Genomic DNA, 12,652 nt, shown 5'->3' on the forward strand with positions numbered 1-12,652 from the left:
TTCTGTTTTTCGGAGCTGGGGACCGAACCCAGGGCCTTGCGCTCGCTAGGCAAGCGTTCTACCGCTGAGCTAAATCCCCAACCCCCGCTAAAACCCTTTTTAAAGGAGACTCACAAACCAATGACATTACTATTTTATTTCCAGGTTAAGGTTGCACAATGGTAGCCATGAAATTATCACGCAGCAAGTCGTAAGCTTCCTTTCTGGACGTCTACTTGGTCCAAGTTTTTATATAGTAGACGAAGAAACCAAGTCACAGAGATGAGTGGCTAACCTGACAAGGAGCTCAAGTTTGACTTCGAAGCGGCACTTTTTGCATGAAGCAGAGCACAGAACAGGGTACTGGCTGGGAGCGAGTGGGCAAACTCTGTTGAAATCCTGGCTGTGCCATCAGCAGGCTGCGTGACTTGGGGTAAATTATCTACCTTCTCGGAGTATAAAGCCATAAAATTATAGTTAATGGGGTCGTGGATTGCAAGTGATAACATAGAAAGCACACGGCTCCTAAGTAAGTACACTTACTAAAATTGTTATTATTTCCCCAAAGGCAAAAACTTCAAAGAACAATATGATGAAATTCAGATCAAGAGGGGAAAAAAAAAAACCACCCACCGTAGGCAGATCATAAAATGAAGTGAAAAGGGAAGCAGCGGGCTTCATTAATTTCCTCTCTTCATTCTCTCCAGACATCAGTCAGTCCTCCCTTATCTTTCTTGATAAATGCCAGAGAGAGATCCAGACAAAATGGTTTTATTCATTAGATCATTAGGGTACTTAGTCTGCGTGATATTATGGTCTCTCTGTGTTGCTGACAGTCTATGGGTTCCAGAAAATTACAACGGCATTTCTTTGATAACAGCGGTAAGTGATGATCTGTCAGAATATGCTGCATCCATTCATCAGAGATGTTTACCCACTAGCGCCTTTGCATTCTTTTCGCCCCGCCCCCGTTTATCTGTCAGGCTGGCTCTGGGAACTCAGGAGCTTCTTCGCAAGCTTTTCAAAAGGTTCGCTATGGAATTCGAGCGACCTTGAATTCTACACTGTTTACTTTGCTCGCAGTCAAAGCAGTAGAAAGGCCGGGGTCCATCGTGCCCTGGATCTGGCAGACTGGCATCCTGTGTTTTCCTAGCTCACAGGTGTGCAGTGTACTTGGGTTTGGGGAACTATGCCCTTTCCCCCCTAACACCCCAGTTTAGCATTTGAAGGAGGCCTTCCGGAGTGGTTTGGAGAAGTTGGGGTGGGGTGGGAGGCTGTGTGTTAGGAGACAGTTTTGCGAGTGGGTCGACCTGTGGGTTTTGCAGGCCTGGAGTTTGGGACTGCCCTCTGCCGAGCAACTTTGCTAGGAGGAGACTACACTGACTGCTTGCTGTACCTGACCGTCATTTCTCCAGCCCTGACTTGACCCCGCGTTTCCTATTCAACTTTTAGTTCCCTGCCCCAAAGAACTCCCGAAACGTGGAACCTCTAGAGTAGGAACCGACAGGAGCGTGCCTTTGGCGTGGGAAGGGAAAACCAAGGTACCTTGGAGGTGGCGCATCGCCGCCCCCGCTCCCCGCCCGTCACTCCCTCGCACACTCAGCTCCCGCACCCGCCCCGCGCTTAGCTGGAACTTTCTCCCGCTGGGCTCCGGAGCCTCTGGGCACCGGGGACCGGCTCCTGCCGGGATCGGAAGAGAACTCCAGGCTGAGGCGAGAGCCGAAAGCCAGAAGAGCGGAGTGCGAGCGGTTTGAAACGCAGTCCCGGCCACCACAACCACTGTCACCGCGCAGTCCGGCGAGCCCCGCCCGACCCGATCTCGGCGGGCCGTGGTGTTCGCAGCGACGAGTCCCCTCTGCGCCCCGCCCGCCCGGCGCGGCCAGCAGCATGCGGAGGGTGAGTGTGTCCCCCCCCTGGTGCGAGCGCGGGAAGGGTGGGGATGGTCGCAGAGAGGTCGCCCGGTGGCCCACGACACCTCTGGCCACATCTCCACCTTGGGGCTTGGGTGCGCGCGGCCCTAGGAGCCAAGGAAACTTTGCAGGCTTCAGTTGGGTTTCCTCGGTGCCCGCCCAAAGAAGGAGGACGGGAACAGTAAGCCCGGAGTCCGATCCCGGGGAGCGGCAGGGAGGACGCGGTGAGGGCGGGGCGGTGGTCCCCTCCAATGCCCCCCCCCCCTTGAGGTGCAGGACTGGGGGCTTAGCTCAGCTAGCTGCCTGAGAAGTTCCTGAGGCGGCCCTGCGCTACAGCCTCCTAGGCAGCCCATCTCCAGCAGGGGCTCTTCGTGCAAAGATGAAAATGAAAATGGACAGGCTGAGCCGCAGGGGGCGTCCCCCTTGTCACCCCCAGAGAGCGGGAGGTCCTAGGACAACCAGGACTAACCTGTCTTGATGTGTGTGTGTGTGAGGGGGTAATCTACACAAGGGTGTGAGTTACCAGCCCCAGTGTGCGTATGATTATGACTTTGGGGTGCAGACTGTTTCATTCAGATGTGGGAATCTCAGCGTTTCTAGTGTAGACATTGGGAGAAACCTAAAGAAATCTCCCGGAGGACCTAACCTTGGTTACAGACCAGTTAGGTACTGAGGAAGAAACTAGTGAGCTTTCTCTCTGAAGACGCAAGGCTGAGAACTTGCAAAAACAAGAGTGATCCTCTTGCCCACCAGGGCCGGTGCTTTTCTTTGGGTTGGAGTTTGGGTTTGGTCATCTGCGTCGGAGTTTCCATGATTTCTGCCTCTTAGCTGATGGGATGTTTCAAAGGGAACGCTACAGTTTTTGTTATTTCTTTTTTTTCTTCTTCTTCTTTTTTTTTTCGGAGCTGGGGACCGAACCCAGGGCCTTGCGCTTGCTAGGCAAGCGCTCTACCACTGAGCTAAATCCCCAACCCCCAGTTTTTGTTATTTCTTTATCTTGCTGTTTAGTATTTTTGTTTTGTTTCTTGTTTTGTTTTTTTTTTTATGGTGCTGAAATTAAGTCTCGTGTGTGTGTGTGTGTGTGTGTGTGTGTGTGTGTGTGTGTGTGTGTGTCCCTGTCTGTCTGTGTTGGGGAGTAGAGTGTTTGGAGGACACAGAGTAAGTACAACCAGTCCTAGTTGCCTCTGAAAAATCTGTGAGAGCTGACATGGAAATTTACCTGTCTTTACCTTTGGATCAGATCCAAACCTGCTCAGGTGTTTCTGGGGCAAACAGGATTCCGGCCAGGCTGACATACCCGGCATCAGTGTGGAACAACTGTCCTTAGTGGCATTCCTTGTTTGAACTCCAAATTCAGAGATCAGTAACTTTTTACTGTCAACCAACAGCTGGGATAAGCTGCAGATAAGCAGGGTCTTGAAGAGGGGACATCATTAGCTAGAGAGAGAGGGTGTGGCCAGAGTAGGTTAAACTGCTTTGTTCCCTGTCTAGGAATGTAAGAGGTGGATGTTGGTTGGCAACGAAAATCCCTGGGTTCTATTTCCCTTTACATCAACCTCTAGGACTGGAAGCCTTTTAATGCCTTCCCCATTGTAAGAGACACACATTAAAGCACCTACTAAGTACAGGCATAGTTCTAAGCTCTAAGAGCCCAGTGGGAAACATGATAGCCAAGAGCTTTGTTTATGGGAATGGGGGGTGAGGCTCTATTAGGATTAAAAAAAGAACTACTTTCATTTTGTGTTCTTGCATGAAGGGGAATGAGAGGACCCAGGGAATGGACAATGGAGACGTTTCAAAGATTACCATTAACTGGGTTTCTCTAAGTCCAAGTCTGGTCTGAATGCTATGTCTCCCTACTTTAAACATAGGTTGAAATTTAAATACCCAGAATGTTGGTGTTAAGAAGTAAGACCTTTGAGAAGTGATTAAGTATGAAGACAGAAGCCTTACAAATGCTGTCTGTATTCCAAAGTCCTCAGGCAATAGCTCTCCCCCTTTAATTATGTGTGAGAGTGTGGGGGGGGGGGGCTGTGAACCAGCGTCCAAGCCTTTATCAGACACTGAATCTGCCAGGGAACGTGATCTTGGAATTCACTTGCTTTCAGAACTGTGAGAAATACATTTCTGTTGTTTACAAGCTGACCAGGCTGTGGTATTTTGTTGTAGCAACCTGAATGGATCAGGACTCGAGGCTGGTCACCTGCATGTTATGCTGCCAGTTACAGACACCCCTAAAACTACATAGCCAAGTCCCCACTAGCCTCTTCCCATGGAGCTAATGTTTTGCTAGTTACTTTTGAACCCCAAACTCTCTCTCTCTCTCTCTCTCTCTCTCTCTCTCTCTCTCTCTCTCTCTCTCTGCAAGGCCAGGAGTTTGAAAGAAAGACTGCTTTAAGTTTATATTTATTAGAAGGATTTAGAAATCAGATATAGAAAAAACACAATATTGGCACTTACTCGTGAATGAGTGGTTTCTTTGTTCCACGTGTCTAATGTCTTCATTTTCATAACAACCTTTTACGCTAAGAATTAATAGCCAACGCATTTGCGTGGCAAAAATGCAAATAATATTTTGCATATACCCTGCTATTACAGCGCCCAACCAGTGGGTTCCCTCCCACTGTAACTGATATTCATTCCTCTCAGGAATGACCTGTGTACAGACAAACACTTAGATATTATTCTTTTTCATATACCAATGGGAGCATGTACGTATACTCCTTTTGCATCTTGCTTTTTCCTACTGTCTACTACAAGTTCAATATTTATACCTCTTTTTTATAGTTGCATACATGATGTCTTTGCAACCTATACAGCGTTAGAATTATTCCTGATGCCGTCATAATATCCCAGTGAATAGTCTTACATACAATTCTTTCTGCATGTATGGGAGACCTTTATGCATGATTGATTTCTGGATGAATGACATAAACACTTGTATTTTACAGGTTAAAAAAAAACAGGAAAGACATTTTAAGCACTGATTACCTGGGTTGAATCTTCACACTTCTTCTAAACTGAGCAAGAACGTTTTCTCTTTCTCTCAGTTGCCCCGTTTGCAAAATACGGAGACTAATAGTACCTGCCCAGGAGAATTATATGAGTAAGTTTAGTTTGCATCGCATAAAAGTCACCCCCATAACTTAGTAGCTTCAAGTAACTACCATTTTGCTTAGCTCACATCTGTGGGTTGGCTCAACTCAATGGCTCTACTCATTTGGGCTCGTCCAGTGATCTTGTTGGGTTCCTTCATGTTTCTGTGGACAGTTCATTGGTCAGCTGAAAGGTGGGCAGTCTAAAATGGTCTTTTATGTATGGTGATTGACAGGTGAGTTGGCCTTTGGGAGCATCATCTGAGGGGCAGGTGACCTGTTAGGCTTCAGGAGATGGACTCAGACTTCTTCATAAGGTAGCATCAAGGTGCCATAGCTTGTCTTATGGGGTAAGTGACTCTCAGGGGAAGCACAACCCTTTTCAAACCTCTGCTTGTGTCCATTTGCTATTGAGCAAAGCAAGTTACAAAGCTACACTCAGAGTCTGTTATGGGGAATCTCCAAGGACAAGGACACAGTGCAGAATCTCATCACCACCATTAATTTTAATACAACTTTTTTCATAAAATATATTTGATCATATTCTTTCCCCTCCCCCAATTCCCCTTGGATCGCCCCACCCCTGTCCCCACCCAACTTCATTTTCTCTTCCTCCTCTTGCCTCTCCAAAACAAAGACAAAAACAAAAAATGAAAATCAAAGTGAACAATAAGACGAAAACAATACCCAACAAAACAAATGAAACAAAAACTCCTCCCGAAACAAACACCCTGATGAGTCCATTTTGGGTTGGTCAGCTACCCCTGGTCACTACCACCATTTTTCAAACAACCTACTACAGAGTTAGTAGCTGAGTATTTGCCCAGTGTCTGTTAGGATACTCAGTGCACTTTTAGTGTTATGTAAGGCTGCTTTAATTAAATAAACAGCACAGTATTACCTAATGGGCTTTGTAGAGATTGAACTGATGTACTGTTTCACCAATGTAGCTGTGTCTGGCTCCCCTTTTCTCTCTAGGCGCTGTATCTAGGTCTTTTAAATCCATGGAGAGACAGAAGTTTTTATTCTCGTTTTATAAGTTGCAAAATTCAGGGCTCAGGCAGTTTGAGCTCCGAGAGTCCTGGGCACGGCCTTGCCTCTCGGGCGGTCTGATTCCAGAGCACCCCTAAACAGCCTCTCTCCTCTTCATGTTGGTCATTTCTGCTTCATATTTGGATCTGACAGGCTTGTCAGGCTTTTGAAGTCTTTAGCAGTGATCTTGATTTCTCTCTGGCCTACTGAATTCAAAGTGAGTGTCCACAAAGACAGTGGTTCCTTTCTCGGCTGATGGACACTGCCACAGGATCTCCCATCTTTTTCCCCCGTCTTTTAAGTTGAGAAGCTTGAAGCCTAACCTTGTTTTGTTTACTTTGTCTTCCTTTGTATATGCCTCGGCCTTTTATTTCAGTTTCTCCTTTACAACCCAGGAATTCCAGTCCCCCAGAGGGAAAGATGTGAAGACAGGACATTTCTCAGTGGCTCAGAACTTGATCTTGGGGCACCGACTGCCTGGGTTCAAATCCAGTGTGGCTAGCTCTTGCGGTCAACTGTGGTAAAGACTCGGTTTTTAATACCACTTGGCAAATTCATTCTCATTCTGATGTCTCTGTTCTGCTTCATAGACCTTTCTCCCCAAAACCTGTTTCTCCGTCTCTAGCTACTTAGAGTAATAGGCCCAGCTCATGTTTACAGCAGGACTCTTACAGCGAGCACACAACAGGTAATGGACACTTACTTTGTCTTCATTTTCAGGAAAGGAAGTTAGCTATTGAATGACTGAGGAGTTTGCCTCGCACACTCAGCTAATAAACGATGCAGATTGTAAAGGAAGCGTCTTGGCACCAAAGTCCTGTGCCCTTAATGTCTATGCTACAAGACAAAAAAGTACTAGCTGCTTGGTGACTGAAATTTTGTCTCGTGGTCCAGGCAAGCTGCTGGGGAGCCCATAGGCAGCCTCCATCCTGTGCAGCGGCTGATGCAGACAGCTGTGATTTCAACGGGAAGTCGCAGCACACAGAAAATATAAAGCTTCAGTCCTTTGGTCAAAAGCCTTTTCAATTTCATCACTACAGTCCTAGCAAGATGTGAGCCGCAGGGCCTTCCATGCAACTGAGGGGAGACACAATTGAAAAATATATGGGGTATGTGTTTTTTAATTTCAAAAAACAACAACAAAAAAACCCCAAAAAACAAAAATAAAAGCAACAGTCTGACTTGCCACCTCTTGCTTCTGTCAACGGACTACCCTGGTGGCTGTGACACTATTTGCCAAAGGGGCAGGTGTATCAAATACAAATACTGATAAATATGACTCTCTGAATTTAAAATCATGTGTGCATTGAAGGAATGGTGGATGGGGGGCGGGGGTTGCTTGTTTCACAGGTGTTGTTCCACACAGGGCAGACTTAATGAGATAACACTCATCACACATGCAGGGTTCGGACTTGTTCTCTTGTGACATCCCCGGAGTCTGTCCTGTGTGCGTGAGCAGCTCCGAGTGGCCCCTGTCTCACAGAGCCAAACAGTGTTATCCGTCGTGTGTACTCCTGTGGGGAGAGTACGTAGAGCTAGGCCGTTGTACTGGGAGTTCTTTGCTTAGTCAGTGGGGTAGTTCGTGAAGTCCCTTTAGAATGAGGACGACTTAGCTGAGGCTTGAAGGATATGATGAACAGTCAGAGGAGGAGGAGGAGAAGGAGGAGGAGGAGGAGGAGGAGGGGGGGGGGGGGGAGAAGGAGGAGGAGGAGGGGGGAGAAGGAGGAGGAGGAGGAGGAAGAGGAGGAGGAAGACCATAGCTGGCCGAGTGCATAGTCTGTATGGAAAGGGGAAAGAGGCAGGATTCAGAGTGGCCAGAAGGATAGGTTGGGTACCTGGAGGGCAAGAATTGAGGCTGGAAGGGCCAGGATAGGTCAGGTGAGGAGTTGCGGTGAAACACGGCCTGGAAAGGTACTGGTAGGCAATGGAAAACCTCTGAGAGGTTCTCAGTCAATATTTGTAAATGGAATCTTGATATCAAAAAGTCTCTCTGGCTGCTGGAAATAGAATGGACTTGGGACTGGGTCAAGAATTGAGGTGAGATGACTCGTTAGGAGTTGTTATGATCATTTATGTCCACACCAGGGAGGTAGTTAAGGTAGCGGTGAGGCCCGTCCTAGACAAGACTTTGGCAGTGGAAGGAGGAGGCTTGGACATGGGAGACCAGGGGAGGAATAGCGAGTGACAGTCTCCAGGTTTCCTGCTTGGCTGAACTGGGTGTGCGGTGGGTTGTGAACGGGGACAAAGCTCTGAAGAGAAAGCGGAGGACTGGGGCTTGGGTGTTGCTGTGAGTTTGAGTGTTTTCAAGCCGTCTCAGGTAGCTGGGTGGGAACGGAGGTGTGCAGCTTGGGAGACTAATGTGATGAGTAATGTATAGAGAGATGATAATTGGTGCCTGGGGGCATAGACTGCAGCGCAGAGGGTGGACTTATAAACAGTGGCCATAAGAACCCCATGCGGAAAATGCTGATTTCCACGCGACACCTCTTGAATGGCCGATTCAACATCACCATAGCCAGATGCCAGGAGCTGCAGTATCTAGCAGAGATAGTACTGTGTGTAATCTATAGTCCAGACAGCTTACCCTTAGGATTAGAACCCAAAACATCCCTAGCAGGTTGTAGCCTCCCCTTTAAAAAAAAAAAGAAGAAAGGTAGGACAAAGCAGAATTTTAATATATGAAGAAAAGGAATAATACTAATAATATCTTGACAGCCAAATACTTGCTCTAACTTAGAAACGAACGTACCAAAGTCAGACCTGGATTTGTTAAGATGGTGCCCAGTGCAGTGGGTGCTGCAGCAGAGTCCTGCAGACCCCGGTGCTGACTGCAAACAAGGCCGGTTTGCCTTCCAGGAAATCCAGAAAAATCACACCGATCGGGGTTTATTGGTGGGGATCCCAGGTGCCTGCCACCAGGACTACCATCAGTGGGGAACCGTGAGACTGTGGGAATTAAACATGACCCCAGACAGGGCGACATCTCACACGTCTCTACGCTGCTGGTGTTTCTGGATCACGGCAACTACAGCCGGGCAGGTCTCACCCAGCCCGAGCATCCAGAGCTGGACAGTAAGCTCACAGAAGAAAACCAAGTGATCCCGCAAGAAAAAGCCACACAGATTTAGAGCTGAGACGACACAGCGGGTCAGGACTGGTAAAGGTCAATATGAAGTGTAGCAAGGAGTGAAGCCAGGAGGACAATGTAGGGCTCAGTGACCAGAAGAAAAAAACAGCATCAAGGCCACTCTTTCATTACCATCCATCTCCACCCAGCTCTGGACCTCTGGAAATAGTCCTTACCTGTAAAGCAGCCCAGGTCAAACCAACGGGAGCATGGACCTTTAGCACCTTTTATTGTTTTACATCTTCTTCCTCCTCTTCCTCCTCCTCCTCCTCTTCTTCCTCCTCCTCTTCCTCCTCCCCCTCCTCCTCCTCTTTCTCCTCCTCTTCTTTCTCCTCCTCCTCTTTCTCCTCCTCCTCTTCCTCCTCCCCCTCTTCCTCCTCCTCTTCTCCTTCCTCCTCTTCTTCCTCCTTCCCCTACCCCTTCTCCCTACCCCCTACCCCCTCCTCCTCCTCCTTCTCCTCCTTTTTCTTTCCAATACTCTTCCCACTTGCTGGTACACATCTCCCCAAGTCCAGTGGCCCACTTGGTTATGACACTGGAGCACCTGTCTCTATCCTGTCTTCTTACTCTACCGTTAGCTAAATCTCGAACCCCACTCCCCCAACCGCCATCTTTCCCTTGCCTCAGTTATTGCCACTCCTGTGAGTGTTTCCTTCCCCCCTTTCGATCTAGCAACCAAACACACATTTCTAGCCTCACCACGAGTGCTTGCTTCTTTCCTTTTTCTTCCCATTCATACCCCCTCCCCAGTAATGAACATCCTAGAATAAACAGTTCCACGAAGGTCCTTTTAATCCCGGAAACAATCAGTACTTACCAGGGGTGTGTTTCATAGTCCTCAGCCACTGTATTATCACAGTGGGCTAACTGCTGAATGGAGACTGCCGCTTCAGACAGTTTGCGAGATACAGGAGGGAACTGCAGATAGACCCGGGTGCCCAGGACACCCGTCTAACAGAAGAACACAGTGCAGCTACACTACAGCCTAGTCTCTCCTGGACGGTGCACACACCTCCCCTAAAAAGCAGCAACAACCTCACAAGAACAGGTCCACTGACAACAGCAACAAAACCTTAATAAACCACAGAACCCAGGCCCCAGCACAAAACACTAATCACATGATAACCCAAGGAAGGCAACATGTCTTCTCCAAAACTCACCAGTCCCATTGTGCTGTCACCCAGTGAAAACGACTTACATGGAACTCCAGATGCAGAATTCAAAGGAATGAATGAAAATATGTTCAAACCACTCAAGCAGGACACAAATATTTCCTAAGGAACGCAAAATCCTGTGTGTAATAAGAAGACAATTCATGGTATGAAATTAGAATTCAATAAAGATATAGAAATATTGAAGGAAACCCAAACCAAGATGATGGTAAGATATAAAGCCCAGTACGGCAAATAAAAAACTCAGTGAAAAGCCTCGATAATAGTGGACCACATGGAAGGCAGAACATCAGGATTTAAGGTCAAAATTGAAAGATTGGGTCATTCAGCCAAGGTCGACGAAAATTTTTTTAATTTAACAATGGAACATCCGAGAACTCTGGGATATTATAAAAAGACACAGGAGGCATAGAAAACATTTTTAATAAAGTTATAGAAAAAATTTCAACCTAGGAACCCAGTCCTAAGAGCATCAGACAGACAGAACCAGGGAAGAAATGTCTCACATCATACTACAGGGAAAAATATGCTACGGTGAAGCAGAGCAGAGAAAGTCTAGTGAAAGCTTCAAGAGAGAAGGGGTCAGGTCACACATAAAGGCAGGCTCATCAGAGTAACTGCTGGCTTTTTCAATCAAAGTCTTAGAAGTAAGAATAGTTTAGAATGATGTATTTCAAATCCTGAAAGATCACCACTGTCAACCCAGACTCATATAGCTGCAAAAATAGTCTGTCATAATTGGAGGCGGAAGAAAAATTCTTCGAGATAAAAACAGGCTAAAGGAGTATGTGGCCACAAGCTAACTCTGCAGGGGACATTGGAGGGAAAACCCTGGACTGAAGAGAAAGATAAATAAATACACTTAAGAGACTACAGGAGTTACATGAGGCTAGAACATTCATTAAACAAAGACAGATAAGAAATCAATACAATTTTAGGAATCAGTGCACAGTTTTTAATGGTCTCACTTCACTCAAAAGACATAGACTAACATAGGTGGCTGAAAAAGCAAAATCTTTTTTTGCTACATCTCTTCATCCAGGATAAACACTATCCTAAGGCAAAAGGATGGGAAAGGTATTTCAAGCAAATAGCAAATAAAACAAGCAGGTTTCTATTCTAATATCTGACAAAATAGACAAAATAGACCTCAAACTAAATCTAGTCAGAAGAGTTAAAAGGGATCATTTCAAATTGACAATCCAATAAGACAATCCATCAAAGGAAATCACAATTCTAAATGCATCTGCACCAAACCCAGGCCCATTTCACTGCACTTCAAATAGTACTTGATTTAGCCAGGCATAGTGGCACACACTTTTATTCCCAGCCCATGGTAGGCAGAGGCAGGTGATCTCCATGAGTTTAAGACCAGCCTAGTCTACATAGTGAGACACTGTTTTAATATAACCCCAAACTAAAAATAAATAAAGTGTTACTAGAATTGAATTCACAGATTAACCAACCCAACACAGGCTTAGTGATTTCAGTACTCAATTCTCACCAGTAAACAGACCAACTGGACAAAGAATAAAGTATTAGAATTAGGTGCCTAGAAAATGACTCACCAATGAAGAATAATTGTTGCTCTTGTAGAAGGCCAAGATTTGATTCCTAGTATCCACATGATGGCTCATATCCATCCATGACTCCAGTTTCACGGGCCCGATGCCATCTTCTGACTTCTGTGGGGACCAGGCATGCATACGATGCACACACACATATATGCAGGAAAAACACTCATACATGTAAAGTAAGATAAATAAATCTAAAAAATTTTAAATAAAAAGTATCAGGGTTAAATGACATGATGCTTCAGATGTCTCTAAGAAATCTCTACAGGAACATAAAACATCAAAGAATGGGCATTTTTCTCAGTAGCACATATTAGGACACAAAGCAAGTCTCAATGGATATAGAAACAAATCAGGGAAATGATTCCATTCCCATTGGCTTAAAAGACAAGACGTTGGACTAAACTAAACAAGGAACTGAAAGACACATACATTGAAAATGTTTGGATACTAAGGAGAGAACATTTAAAGAACTCCAGAAGATGGAAAGACAACCCCAATCCTCATGGATTGCTAGGGTTAGTATTGTGAAAATGGTCATCCCCTCAAACACAATCCTTATAAAAACCCTGAAGGCTTATACTTTTCAAAACCTACTCTTAATAAGGATTCTTACACACCTTAACCTCTCTTCTAGCCCGCCACCCACCAGACGAAGTGGAAAGGAAGGGTTAATAGGGCAAAGGAGGATGTGGACCTGCTTAGAAATAGTTCTTTGGGGTGAATCCAATCTGCGTTGTCAGGATAGCGGCAGTTCAGTTCA

The 12,652-nt window shown here is 46.1% G+C and overlaps 1 protein-coding gene across 8 annotated transcripts in view; it reads left to right on the plus strand.

The window, feature by feature from the left end:
• The window catches only part of Tmcc3 (transmembrane and coiled-coil domain family 3), a 314,545-nt gene that overhangs the window by 34,169 nt on the left and 267,724 nt on the right, over window positions 1-12,652 (plus strand). For 6 of the 8 annotated variants that reach the window (XM_087557186.1, XM_087557185.1, XM_087557182.1 and 3 more), the window contains exon 1: window positions 1,575-1,875. The exons of the other annotated variants lie outside the window; for them this stretch is intronic. The gene's annotated coding sequence lies outside the window, so the exon portion shown is untranslated. Of the gene's footprint in view, window positions 1-1,574; window positions 1,876-12,652 lie in introns of those variants that run through there. 8 annotated transcript variants of the gene reach the window in all.

The sequence above is a fragment of the Rattus norvegicus genome, chromosome 7, assembly GCF_021556685.1.
Source record: "Rattus norvegicus strain SHRSP/BbbUtx chromosome 7, alternate assembly SHRSP_T2T, whole genome shotgun sequence".
Classification (NCBI taxonomy): domain Eukaryota; kingdom Metazoa; phylum Chordata; class Mammalia; order Rodentia; family Muridae; genus Rattus; species Rattus norvegicus.